This window comes from Heteronotia binoei, chromosome 21 (genome assembly GCF_032191835.1).
Source record: "Heteronotia binoei isolate CCM8104 ecotype False Entrance Well chromosome 21, APGP_CSIRO_Hbin_v1, whole genome shotgun sequence".
In the NCBI taxonomy this organism is placed as follows: Eukaryota; Metazoa; Chordata; class Lepidosauria; order Squamata; family Gekkonidae; genus Heteronotia; species Heteronotia binoei.
The window spans coordinates 20,056,001-20,070,276 of NC_083243.1; the positions used below are offsets into that span (position 1 = coordinate 20,056,001).

Consider the following 14,276-nt stretch of genomic DNA (forward strand, 5'->3'; position numbering starts at 1 on the left):
AGAAACCTCCCGCCATTTTGCGGGCCGCGCGCCTCCCCCTCAGCCGCCCTTTTCCCCGCCCCGCTGTGGAGGGCCGGCGGGAGGCGCGGCTCACCAGGTCTCGCGAGAAGGGGCGGTCACCGCGGCCGGCCGGAGCTCCTCCCCCTCCGCCTTCCCGGCGCGGCCTGCGGGGAGAGCGAGGAGAGACCGGCGAGGCGAGGCGGCTTCTTCTTCTTCTTCCTCGGGGGCTGCTCAGCGGGCCGCCGCCATGCCGGGGAGCGGGGGCAACGGGGCCGGCGGGCGGGTGTGCGCGGCTTGCGGCGGCTGCGAGATCGAGGTGGACTCCGCGCGGGGGGACGCGGTGTGCACGGGCTGCGGCTCGGTGCTGGAGGACAACATCATCGTCTCCGAGGTCCAGTTCGTGGAGAACAGCGGCGGCGGCTCCTCGGCCGTGGGGCAGTTCGTCTCCCTCGACGGTGGGTGGGCGAGCGAGAGAGCGGCGGGGGGATGGAGCGGCGCTTGCAGGGGGGGGGAGTGGGGTTGCCAATCCCCAGGTGGGGGCAGGGGATCCCACCCCCCCCCCCCCCCCGCTTCAGGGTCATGAGAGAGCACTCCGCGTTGCTCCCTATGGAGACCTGTTCTCCATAGGGTATAATGGAAAATTGATCTGCGGGTATCTGGGGCTCGTGGAGGGTTTTTTTTGTTTTTGTTTTTTGAGGCAGAGGCACCAAATTTTCCACATAGCATTCGGTGCCTCTCTTCAAAACATACGCCGAGTTTCAAAAAGATGGGACCAGGGGGTCCGGTTCTATGAGCCTCCAAAGAAGGTGCCCCTATCCATCGTTATTTCCAAATTTAGTGATGCTCTGTATGCCTGGTGCTTGGGGGTGGCGGCACAGTGGGAGGGCTTCTAGTGTCCTGGCCCCACTGATGGACCTCCTGATGGCACGGGGGGGGGGGTTTGGCCACTGTGTGACACAGAGTGTTGGACTGGATGGGCCATTGGCCTGATCCAACATGGCTTCTCTTATGTTCTTATGTCTGGGGCAAGTGGTGCTCTGTATTCCTGGTGCTTGGAGTAGGGGGGCAGCAGTGGGAGGGTTTCTAGTGTCCTGGCCCCACTGGTGGACCTCCTGGTGGCACCTGGGTTTTTTGGCCACTGTGTGACACAGTGTTGGACTGGATGGGCCATTGGCCTGATCCAACATGGCTTCTCTTATTTATTTATTTATTAATTTCATTTATATCCCGCCCTCCCCCACCTTGGCAGGCTCAGGGCGGCTAACAGCATTCCATAAAAACATACAGTAATAAAAACCTTAGATTTACAATAAGACATTAAAACATTAAATTAAAACCAATCCAATAAATACAGTTATACTGCGGTGTAGATCTTTAAACCGCATTGGCGGATCCTTGATTACCGTTTTTCTTAGCAGTCCGAATATGCTAATTTAAAAAGTGGTCTTGCAGGCCCTGCGGAACTGTTCAAGGTTCCGCAGGGCCCGCACCTCCTCAGGGAGTCGGTTCCATAGGGTAGGGGCCGCGATCGAAAAGGCCAGTGCTCTGGTGCTCTGATATTTAATTTCCTTCGGCCCAGGGATAGTCATTAGGTTTTTCCCCGTTGACCTCAGTGCTCTCTGGGGTTCATATGGGGAAAGACGGTCCCTCGGGTAGACAGGTCCTCGGCCATATAAGGCTTTAAAGGTAACAACCAACACTTCGTACTGGACCCAGTATATAATCAGCAGCCAGTGCAGTTCACGTAGCCCCGGCCGTATATGTTCCCGTTTCGGGAGTCCCAACAACAGCCTGGCCGCCGCGTTCTGCACTAGCTGCAATCTCCGGGTCCGGCACAGAGGTAGCCCCAAGTAGAGGGCATTACAGTAGTCTAGTCTTGAGGTGACCGTTGCGTGGATCACTGTTGCGAGGTCCCGGCGCTCAAGGAAAGGGGCCAACTGCCTTGCCCGCTTCAGATGGAAGAATGCTGACTTGGCAGTGGCTGCTATCTGGGCCTCCATCAATAGTGAAGGCTCCAGTAAAACACCCAGACTCTTTACCTGGTGCGCTGCTTTCAATGGCGCACCATCGAAGGCCGGGAGAGTTATTTCCCTTCCCAGAGCGCCGCGACCCACGCATAGGACCTCTGTCTTCGCTGGGTTCAACTTCAGCCCACTCAGCCTGAGCCATGTCGCAACAGCCTGTAATGCCCGGTCGAGATTCCCTGGAGCGGGGTCGGGCCAGCCATCCATTAGTAGATAGAGCTGGGTGTCATCTGCATATTGATGGCAACCCAGCCCAAACCGCCGGGCAAGGGGGCGCATATAGATGTTAAACAACATCGGGGAGAGAACTGCTCCCTGGGGCACCCCACAATCCAGTATGCGCCTCTGGGACCGCTCGCTCCCGAAAGCCACCCTCTGTCCCCGACCTAGGAGAAAGGAGGAAAGCCATTGCAAGGCCGACCCCTCAACCCCAATGTCGGCGAGGCGGCGCGTCAGTAGCCGATGGTCGACTGTATCAAATGCGGCCAACAGATCTAACAGCATCAGTACCGCAACGCCGCCCCGATCCAGTTGCCGTTGGAGGTCATCCACTAAGGCGACCAGCACCGTCTCCGTCCCATGGCCCGGCCGGAAGCCAGACTGACATGGGTCTAGGACAGAAGCGTCATCCAGAAACCCCTGTAGCTGCAACGCCACGGCCCTCTCAATAATTTTACCTAAAAACGGTAGATTGGACACCGGCCGGTAGTTCGCCAATTCAGCCGGGTCTGCTGTAGCTTTTTTCAGGAGAGGGCGGACCAAAGCCTCTTTCAGAGGTGTTGGAAAATGCCCCTCTACAAGGGATCTATTTATGATGTCCCGTAAAGGACATCTAAGTTCCCCTTGGCAAGATTTAATCAGCCAAGAGGGGCAAGGGTCCAGATCACATGTTCTTATGGGCCACTGGCCTGATCCAACATGGCTTCTCTTATGTTCTTATGTCTGGGTCAAGTGATGCTCTGTATTCCTGGTGCTTGGGGGGTCACAGTGGGGTGGCTTCTAGTGTCCTGGCCCCACTGATGGACCTCCTGATGGCACCTGGGTTTTTGGCCACTGTGTGACACAGTGTTGGACTGGATGGGCCATTGGCCTGATCTAACATGGCTTCTCTTATGTTCTTAAATGGAGGGAAGGCATTTAAAAGGTGTGCGGTCCCTTTCAATGGGATGGCCAGAACTTCCCCTTTGGAGTTCAGTTCTGCTTGTCACACGCTTGCGCCTGGCTCCACCCCCGATGTCTCCCAGCTCCACCCCAAAGTCCCCAGATATTTCTTGAATTGGACTTGGCAACCCTAGGTGGGAGGCTGAGAATGGGAATGAATGCAAAAGAGCCACAGTGGGGCTGAGCTGGAGACGGGGATGCCCAGCTTGGGAAATGCTGGTTATTTGGTGCATTAGAAAAAGACATTGACCTTCTTGGAAGGTGCTGCATTTTTTTTTTTTTTGCATGAGCTCTCTCTGATGTTCCCACAAAGCAGCCCTAGAATCATAGAGTTGGAAGGGATCCTCCAGGGTCATCAAGTCCAACCACCTGCACAATGCAGGAAATTCACAAATACCACCCCCAGCAAGGATCTTCATTGCTGTCAGATGGCCATCTAGCCTGTGTTTAAAAACCTCCAAGGAAGGAGAGTCCACCACCTCATGAGGAAGCCTGGTCCACTGAGGAGCCGCTCTGACTGTCAGGATGTTCTTCCTAATGTTGAGTTGGAAACGCTTTTGATTTAATTTCAACCCATTGGTTCTGGTCCTACCTTCTGGGGCCACAGAAAACAATTCCACACTATATCCCTGTACAGTAGGGGAAGCTGGCAGGGAGGGAGTGATAAGAACATAAGAGAAGCCATGTTGGTTCAGGCTAGTAGCACATCCAGGCCAACACTCTATGTCACAAAAAGCCAAGTGCCATCAGGAGGTCCATCAGTGGGGGCCGGGATGCTCTGTGTTTTTGGTGCTTCTGGAGAGCAACGGTGGGAGCACTTCTGGAGTTCTGGCCCTGCTGCTGGACTGCCTGATGGCATCTGGGATTTGGGCACTGTGTGACAGAGTGCTAAACTGGATGGGCCACTGGCCTGATCTAACATGGTATTGCTTATGTTCTTATGAGGAGGTTGATAAACATGTGGAGCAGAGGTCCATCAGTGGCTATTAACCACAAGATACAGAGGGAACACTCTGTCTGGGGCAGTGATGCTCTGTCTTGTTGCTGGGTGGGGGGCAACAGCAGAAGGGCTTCTGGAGTTCTGGCCCTGCTGGTTGGCCTCCTGATGGCACCTGGGCTTTGGCCACTGAGTGACACAGAGTGTCGGACTGGATGCGCCATTGGCCTGATCCAACATGGCTTATTTTATGTTTTTTTGTCTGGGGCAGTGATGCTCTGTCATCTTGGTGATTGGGAGGCCACAGTGGGAGGGTTTCTGGAGTTCTGGTCCCACTGGTGGACCTCTTGAAGACACCTGGGGTTTTGGCCACTGATTGACACAGGGTCTTGGACTGGATGGGCTTTTGGCCTGATTCAGCATGACTTCTCTTATGTTCATATTTTTAGGGCAGTGATGTTCTTTCTTCTTGGTGCTCAAGGGAGGGAGGGCTTCTGAAGTTCTGGCCCTGCTGGTGGTCCTCCTGACGACACCTGAGTTTTGGCCACTGAGTAACACAGATTGTTGGACTGGATGGGCCACTGGTGTGATCCAAGATGGCTCCACTCACATTATGTCTGAGGCAGTGATGTTCTGTCTTCTTGGTGCTTGGGTGGCAAGAGTGGGAGGGCTTCTGGAGTTCTGGCCTTGCTGATGGACATCCTGATGGCCACCTTGTGACATAAGAGTGTTGGACTGGATGGGCCAGTCGCCTGATCAAACATGGCTCCACTTATGTTCTTATGTCTGGGGCACTGATAGTGTATTCTTGGTGTTTGGAAGGAGGAATAGTGAGTGGGCCTCTGGTGGGCCTCCTGATGGTACCTGGGTTTTGGCCACTGTGTGACACAGAGTGTTGGACTGGATGGGCCATTGGCTTGATCCAACATGGCTTCTCTTATGTTCTCATGAGGAGAGGGGCTGAAAGCCAAAGGTAAAGGTAGTCCCCTGTTCAAGCACCAGTCGTGGAGTGACGTTGCATCACGACGTTTTCACAGCGGACTTTTTTATGTGGTGGTTTGCCATTGCTTTCCCCAGTCAGGTACACTTTACCCTCCAGCAAGTTGGGTACTCATTTTACCAACCTCGGATTGATGGAAGGCTGAGTCAACCTTGGGCTGGCTACCTGAACTCAGCTTCCACTGAGATTGAACTCAGGTCGTGAGCAGAGCTTGGACGGCAGTACTGCAGCTTACCACTCTGCACCATACAGGGCATTTAAATCTCGGCCTCTGGGATTCTAGGGTAGATCATTACCCAGTATGCTGCACTGACCTGCCCTTGACAGCCCTGGCTAACTTAAGCTTGTCAGATTTTGGAAGCTAAGCAGGGTTGGCCCAGGTTAGTATTTGAATGGTAGACCACCGAGGAAGCCCAGGTTGCTACCCAGAGGCAGGCAGTGGCAAACCACCTCTGAATGTCTCTTGCCTATAACATCCTACAGCAGGGGTGGCAAACGGTAGCTCTCCAGATGTTTTTTGCCTACGACTCCCATCAGCCCCAGCCAGCATGGCAAAAAACATCTGGAGAGCTACCATTGGCCACCGCTGTCCTACAGGGTTGCCACGAACAGTTGTAACTTAACAGCGCTTTCCACCACCACCTGTTCTGCATCTGGCTCTCCTCCCTTCCAAGTTGTGACCCCTGGGAAATTTAATGCATGAAGCCGTCTTAAGATGAGCAGGACCCCTTGGCTTGGCAAGAGCAGTCTTGCTTACTCTGGCGGGCATCAGCTCCGCAATATTTCACCTCACCTTTTAATGGAAGATGCCCAGGATTGAACCTTGGGACGTTCTGCATGTGAAACAGATGCTCTCCCACTGAGTCGGGATCCCTTCCTGACTGCCTTATACGAAGCCAGGCCATTGGTCTATCACAGGGGTGGCCAGACTTGCTTAATGTAAGAACCGCATAGAATAAACGTCAGATGTTTGAGAGGCACAAGAGAAGGGAAGAAGGAAGGAAAGCAAAGAGGTGTGTGTGGGGTGGGGGAGAGGTGGAAAGAAAGAAACTATAACCTAAAAATGCATTCCCCAAGCTGCTGGTTGGCTTGGCTTGAAAAGTGATTTAAAGAAGAAGATATTAGATTTATATCCCACCCTGTACTCTGAATCTCAGAGCAGTCACAATCTCCTTTACCTCCTCCCCCTCCCCACATACAAGAGACACCCTGTGAGGTAGGTGGGGCTAAGACAGCTCTTACAGAAGCTGCCCTTTCAAGGACAGCTCTGCGAGCTATGGCTCACTCAAGGCCATTCCAGCAGGTGCAAGTGGAGGAGTGGGGAATCAGACCTGGTTTTCCCAGATGAGAGTCCGTGCACTTAGCCACTACACCAAACTGGCTCTCAAAGAGACAAATGCCTTCTCCAAGGGGCCATGGGAGCTTTGAGAGCCACACAATACTTGTGAATGAACCACATGTGGCTCCCAAGCCACAGTTTGGCCACCCTTGGTCTATGTGATCATTGTCTGTTCTGAACAAAAGCGGCTCTCTGGGGTCTCCAGTGAAAGTTTGTTGTCTCAGCTACTAATGGATTCTGTTAATTGGCAAAAGCATATGTTGGTGATAGTAAGCTGCCTTCTACTGAATCAGGCCTTGATCCATCAGGTTCAGTATTGTCTACTCAGAGTGGCAGCAGTTCTCCAGGTTCTCAGGCAGAGGTCTTTCTCATCACCTCCTTCCTCATCCTTTTAACTGGAGGCACCAGGGATTGAACCTGGGACCATCTGTGTGCCAGGCAGGTGCTCTGCCGTTGAGCCATGGAGTGAAGGTAGCTGTGTGCTTCTGTTTACGGGCTTTGTGGGTTACAAAATAGTAGCAGAAGGGAGGTTGCCTAGTGCGCTAGGGATGAGACACAAGCAAGGGGAAAGGGGGTGGCTGGCCCTGGATTTGTGCGTTTGTCTAGGGCGAGGGTTGCCAAACTTGCTTAACGTAAGAGCCGCATAGAATAAACATCAGACGTTTGAGAGCCACAAGACACGGCCATCAGATGTTTGAAGGGAGGGAAGGGGAGAGAGGAGAGATGGAAATAAAGCAACTTGAAATGCCTTCTCCAAGCTGGCCGACAGGGCAGTGGGGGCTTCGAGAGCCACACGATCTGTCTGAAAGAGCTACATGTGGCTCCTGAGCCTCAGTTTGGCCACCCTTGGTCTCGGGTGTCACTCTGAGAGGCAGCTGACGCAGTAACATTAGGGTATGCATCCTGCAGGTGGGTCTCCCACAGCTCTTTTGGAGCGGGCACCAAGATGCAGGGTGGCAGGGCAAGATATCATGCAGCATTGTTTGTTTAATTTAATTTGCCTCGTTTGCTGCCCTGCTTTCCTCTCCAGTGGGGATCCGAGGCAGCTTGCGTGATTCTGCTCTCCTCCCTTTTATCCCCACTGCTGGGATACTAGCCCAGCACTCTTAAGCACTGAGTCTGCTTGCGGGAATGGGCGGGATATAAATCTAAAAGTTAAATTAAATTAAAATTTAAAAAATTAAATTAAGCACCGCGCTACCTCTCATTCTATTTGCTTATATCAGGGGTGGCCAACGGTAGCTCTCCAGATGTTTTTTGCCTACAACTCCCATCAGCCCCAGCCAGCATGCTGATGGGGCTGATGGGACTTGTAGGCAAAAAACATCTGGAGAGCTACCGTTGGCCACCCCTATATTTAATATTAATACTTGTTTCCCATCAAATGTGGGCTGTGGTGTTCTCTCCCCCCCCACACTGATCATTATAATGGTCTTGCGAGGTTGGTTAGACTGTGTGATAGACTGCTGCATAGTCAGCCCCTAGATTCATGGCTGATCGGGGGAGGATTCAAACCCAAGTCTTTGTAGAAGAAGACGACGACATTGGATTTATATCCTGCCCTATACTCTCTCAGAGCGGCTCACAGTCTCTTTTACCTTCCTCCCCCACAACAGACACCCTGTGGGGTGGGTGAAGCTGAGAGGGCTCTCACAGCAGCTGCCCTTTCGAGGACAACCTCTGCAAGAGCTATGGCTGACCCGAGGCCATTCCAGCATCTGCAGGTGGAGGAGTGGGGAATCAAACCCGGTTCTCCCAGATAAGAGTCCGCACACTTAACCATGACACCAAACTGGCTCTCTGTAATGGGAATCTGACCCAAAGGAGTAAGCCATGTAAGATTGTTGCTGCAAAATAATAGAGTCCAGTAGCACCTTTAAGACTAACAGATGTTATTGTGGCTTTCGAGAAACAGCTCTATTCACCAGACGCGTCTGACAGAGAGAGCTGTGTTTTTTTGGAAGCTACAATAAAATTTGTTAGTCTGAAAGGCGCTACGGGACTCTTTATTATAATGGGAATCTGGCACATTAATATACACATTGCCTGTCACTGAGTCAGACCATTGCTTTATCAGCATCAGTCTTGTCTGTTCTGACTGGCAGTAGCCTTCCAGTAGCCTCATGTTCCGTATATTGCTGACCGTCGGGTTGATTTAAGTGGAGATGCTGGGGACTGAGCTGAAAGCTTTTGCGAGCACAGCGGGTATAAGTAAATAGTTTGCTTCTTTAGTGCCTTTGAACTAAAAGTCTCCAAGAAGTTCACAGAATGGCAGAATATAACGGAGCCAAATGAGGAGCCATTAAAATGCAGTAATGAGCCAGTTAAAAACAGTAAAATTAATGTGTCCTTTTTTGGGAAGGCGGAGCCTTGAGTAGCAGCCAACTTATGGTGATCTCATAGGGTTTTCAGGGCAAGAGACAAACAGAGGTGGTTTGCCATAGATTGCCTCTGCATAGCAACCCTGGACTTTCTTGCAGAGGCAATCTGTGGCAAACCACCTCTGTTTGTCTCTTGCCCTGGGTCTGATTCAGTATAAAGCAGCTTCATGTGTTGGTTATATGCAAGGATGCAAGAAGAAGAAGACTGCAGATTTATACCCCGCCCTTCTCTCTGAATCAGAGACTCAGAGCAGCTTACAATCTCCTATATCTTCTCCCCCCACAACAGACATCTTTATTATTGCTAGAGATCCTTTCTACCCTGCTGGCTCTCCGGTTGGGTGCCAGAGATGTCTGCATGTGGATATCCTGCGTTAGAAATAGATTACACTGTGCGAAAATTGAAAAATTAGCCTTGCTTCAGGGTGCGCTGATGCAGCCGCTCGCTTTCTTTATCGAAAGATGATTTGCAGAGGATCAGTGTAATGGCTGTGGCACTTAAACAGGACCTCCTCTGTATTCTGCAGCGGTATACAAAACATTGGAAATAAAAATAAATGTTGCAGATACAGCGAAGTTTGAGTCCATTGGCATCTCTAAGACCAACAAAATTTAATTCTGGGTATAACCTTTCACGTGTATGTGTGGACTTAAGCTTCGTTGTATTGCTTCAGACCAACATGGCTTCCCGCTTGAATCTATATGCAAATATGTTTTTAATGGATTCAGCATCCTCCCCCCCCCCCAATCTCTGAGATGTAGCAATTTGGGTAGAGAAGTGATCCTGGGAGGTTGGGTGCTTAAATGTCTCTGCACCTGCCATTTATTTGCTCTAAATGGGTCCTTTTCAGCTCATCTGGGAACCTGCAGAGAGATGCTCCAAATTGCTCCCTCCGCCCTGTTGTGTGTGTGTGTGTGTGTGTGAGAGAGAGAGAGAGGGGATAGTTTTAAAAAAAGAATACGAGACCTGTTAGGATTCTTTTCTTATGTTTGCACATCATTAGGCTAGAAGACAAGCTGCAGTGCTGTGTTCTAGGGAAGTCACACAATGCTGCATTATACTGAATCAGACCTTTGGTCCGTCAGGGTCAGTATTGTCTACTCAGAGTGGCAGTAGCTCTCCAGGGTCTCAGGCTGAGATCTTTCCCATCACCTACTTACAGATCTTTTTAACTGGAGATGCCAGGGATGGAACCTGGGACTTTCTGCGTGCAGACCAGAGCTGTTCACTGAAAACATCTGCATGCCAGGTAGAAGGTGGAAAGAACCCATTTAGCATAAAGAAATGGCAGGTGCAGACATTTAGGCACCCCTCACCGCCCAGGGTCACTTCTGTATCCAAATTGCTTGCATCTCAGAGCTAGTTTTTCTTACGGATGGTGGTAGCAGTGGTGCTGAATTCCATTAAGCTTGGCCTCTCCCCAAATAATGCAGAATGACCCAGACATTCCACTTTATGGCTACCTAACCTGAGAGAAGGAGCCCCATGGCAAAGAGTGGTAAAGCTGCAGCGCCGTAGTCCACGCTCTGCTCACAACCTGAGTTCGGTCGTGGCAGAAGCTGGGTTCATGTAGCTGGCTCAAGGTTGACTCAGCCTTCCATCCTTCTGAGGTCAGTCAAATGAGTCCCCAGCTTGCTGGGGGTAAAGTGTAGATGACTGGGGAAGGCAACGGCAAACCACCCCATAAAAAGTCTGCCGTGAAAACATCCTGATATGACGTCACCCCATTAACGACTCGGTGCTTGCACAGGGGCCTACCTTTACCTTTTCAGCCTGAGAGAGGCCAGTGGATATCCATTCCTGACTGCCTGTTTTGGATTTGTATTTCATAACCTTTTGGTTTGTCAATGCTTGGTGGTGATCTTTGCTGAAACACAAAGATCTTAGGTTTTCTTAAAAATGTTCAGGAATGCCAGCGGCACGTGTTAGGTACCTCGTGGAATTGTACTGCCTCATTATGCACGTGGAGGATTAGTTCATCAAGCGTGGTAAAATCCGTAACGTCTGTTTCGAGTACAGCCTGTCATTCCTGAACACTTGAATCAGTCTCAGTGCCGCTTCTTGGATTTGCGTATTTTTAAGGAACTCTTGAAGAGGCTCCAGGGAAAGATGTAGGAGAAGACAGAGCAGGTGCTCGGATTGCATCTCTTTTTGCAAAGGTGTTGTCGTTTGTTTGACAGGCTTGTTTTCATTTGATCTTGGGAGATCACAGGGTGGGATGTGAGGGAGGAGGGCTGGGGCTGAGGCCTGGGGAGTCCAAGCAGAGTTGTTTCTGAAAAAAAACCAAAAACGAGCTGTGCTTTGAATTGCGCCTGGAAGGCTGTAGGAGGCTGGAGTGAATTCTGGCAGGGTGGCGCTCCCATCCTACTGCGTACATACGTTATGGCCGAAGAACATCAAATCATAGAGCTGGAAGGGATGAAAAGGCTGTCTGACCAGAACCCTGTTCCAGAGGCTAAGAACATAAGAACATAAGAGAAGCCATGTTGGATCAGGCCAATGGCCCATCCAGTCCAACACTTTGTATCACACAGTGGCCAAAAATTTATTTATACACACACACATATATACACTGTGGCTAATAGCCACTGATGGACCTCTGCTCCATATTTTTATCTAACTTGCTCTTGAAGCTGGCTATGCTTGTAGCCGCCACCACCTCCTGTGGCAGTGAATTCCACATGTTAATCACCCGTTGGGAGAAGAAGTACCTCCTTGTATCTGTTCTAACCCGACTGCTCAGCAATTTCATTGAATGCCCATGAGTTCTTCTATTGTGAGAAAGGGAGAAAAGTACTTCTTTCTCTACCCTCTCCATCCCATGCATAATCTTGTAAACCTCTATCATGTTACCCCGCAGTCGACGTTTCTCCAAGCTAAAGAGCCCCAAGCGTTTTAACCTTTCTTCATAGGGAAAGTGTTCCAAACCTCTAATCATTCTAGTTGCCCTTTTCTGCACTTTTCCCAATGCTATAATATCCTTTTTGAGGTGCGGTGACCAGAATTGCACACAGTACTCCAAATGAGACCGCACCATCGATTTATACAGGGGCATTATGATACTGGCTGATTTGTTTTCAATTCCCTTCCTAATAATACCCAGCATGGCGTTGGCCTTTTTTATTGCAAACGCACACTGTCTTGACATTTTCAGTGAGTTATCTACCACGACCCCAAGATCTCTCTCTTGGTCAGTCTCTGCCAGTTCACACCCCATCAACTTGTATTTGCAGCTGGGATTCTTGGCCCCAATGTACATTACTTTGCACTTGGCCACATTGAACCTCATCTGCCACGTTGACGCCCACTCACCCAGCCTCAACAGATCCCTTTGGAGTTCCTCACAATCCTCTCTGGTTCTTACCACCCTGAACAATTTAGTGTCATCCACAAACTTGCCACTTCACTGCTTACTCTCAACTCCATATCATTTATGAACAAGTTAAAGAGCATGGGACCCAGTACCGAGCCCTGCGGCACCCCATTGGTTACCGTCCTCCACTGTGAAGACTGCCCATTTATACTCACTCTCTGCTTCCTATTAATTAGCCAGTTTTTGATCCACAAGAGGACCTGTCCTTTTACTCCATGACTCTCGAGCCCATTCCTGTGCAGCTTCTTTCAAATCGGTCTGTACAAACAGGTTGCAGATCACAGGCAGACACCGTGGTCAGCATCTGTACAGCAGACACCAAACCACAGTTGCAGGTAGTGCTGATCAGCTCAAAAGCAATCACGCGTGAGCCACTTTCCAAGCTCCCATCTATACAAGTGGAAGATCACCATTTTCAAGTACTTGCAGGGCTGTCTTCTAGAGGATGGTGCGGAATTGTTTTCTGTGGCCCCAGAAGGCAGGACCAGAACCAACGGGTTGAAATTAAATCGAAAGAGTTTCCGGCTCAACATTAGGAAGAACTTCCTGACTGTTAGAGCGCTTCCTCAGTGGGACAGGCTTCCTCCTCGGGAGGTGGTGGGTTCTCCTTCCTTGGAGGTTTTTAAGCAGAGGCTAGATGGCCATCTGATAGCAGTGAAAGTCCTGTGAATTTAGGGGGAGGTGTTTGTGAGTTTCCTGCATTGTGCGGGGGGTTGGACTAGATGACCCTGGAGGACCCCTCCAACTCTGTGATTCTGAATGAGGTAGTGGAAGGTACTGTACTAAAAAGTATAGTACAAACAGGCCACATATTGGGCAGGAACTTATAGGAGCAGAGCTCCAGAACCTCTAAATTTTTATTGTGCTCTTTCTTTCTTTACCCCCCCTTGCTTCTGGGTTCCATTATTCAACCCCCTTGTGAGAATTTTGCTGAACTCTAAGATTTGACAAACTTTCTAATATTTTTCCCCCCACAAAAAAAAGGGAAAATAACCAAAACATACAAAGCAGACAGATGGAAATCTGCCTCATGCCACTGTGGCCGCATAGGAGAAAGTCATTGAAAAAGTATGATGGGAGTCAGGTGTTATTATGACAATTCTAATTCAAGAAGCATTTTAAGGTAGATGCTGAGCTGATATAATTTAGTACACCTTCTGCTGTGTGGCAGATGCAGATGAGTTGTGCAAATGAGCTGTGCCTAATGAGCTCCGGCACCTTTTTCTACAAAATGATTCCTGAGTCCAAGCGCCACTCTCCAAGTAGGCAAGATCAACGATTGCCCATAGATGTCATTTGCTGTTGTGGCCTCCACCCACTGGAACAGCCTACCTGCTCAGGTTGGAACAGCTCCCATTCTCTTGACTTTTCCCAGGGCTGAATAGGGACCAGTATTCACTCTAAGCTGAGTTGGTGTGAGCCAACTCACAGTTTTTTTAGCCTCTGGCTCACTCATTTTTGTCTTTGCTCAGGAAAACTGGCCCCAGAGCAAGCTAATTTATACAGTAGCTCACAACTTTAATGCCGGTAGCTCACAAAGTAGAATGTTTCCTCACAAGACTCCACAGCTTAGAGGGAGTATGGACAGGGACATAAGAGTCTTACCATGCAGATGCTAGTGTTTTACCCCCAACTGTTTCCCCTCTGTCCTGACTGATTGCACCTTTGCGTCCTGAGCTCCTTCTTGGTCCCCTTCCACCTCCTGACTGGAATATAAGAACTCTTAAGATCTCCGTTCCTGTTTGTATCTCACAAAGGCAGTTTTGTCTAGCAAAAGCTTATACCTTAAAAATGTCTTTGTTCTCTAACAGGGGTGGCCAGACTGCGGCTTGGGAGCTGCATGTGGCTCTTTCACACACATTGTGTGCCTCTCAAAGCCCCCGTTGGCCAGCTAGGAAAAGGCATTTCTCCCTTTAAATCCTTTGCAATTACTTTCTTTTCACTCCTCCCCATCTATTGGCCAGCCTGCATCCTTCCTCCCTGCCTCCCTCCCTCCCATCTGATGTTCACGTCTTGCAGCTCTCAAACATCTGGCATTTATTCTATGCGGCTCTTATGTT

At 50.2% G+C, this 14,276-nt stretch overlaps 1 protein-coding gene across 1 annotated transcript in view; it reads left to right on the forward strand.

The window, feature by feature from the left end:
* Nucleotides 1-248: 248 nt before the first annotated feature.
* Nucleotides 249-14,276, forward strand: part of BRF1 (BRF1 RNA polymerase III transcription initiation factor subunit) — a 357,225-nt gene continuing 343,197 nt past the window's right edge. The window contains exon 1 of the mRNA XM_060261809.1: nucleotides 249-455. The gene's annotated coding sequence lies outside the window, so the exon portion shown is untranslated. The remainder of the gene's footprint in view (nucleotides 456-14,276) is intronic.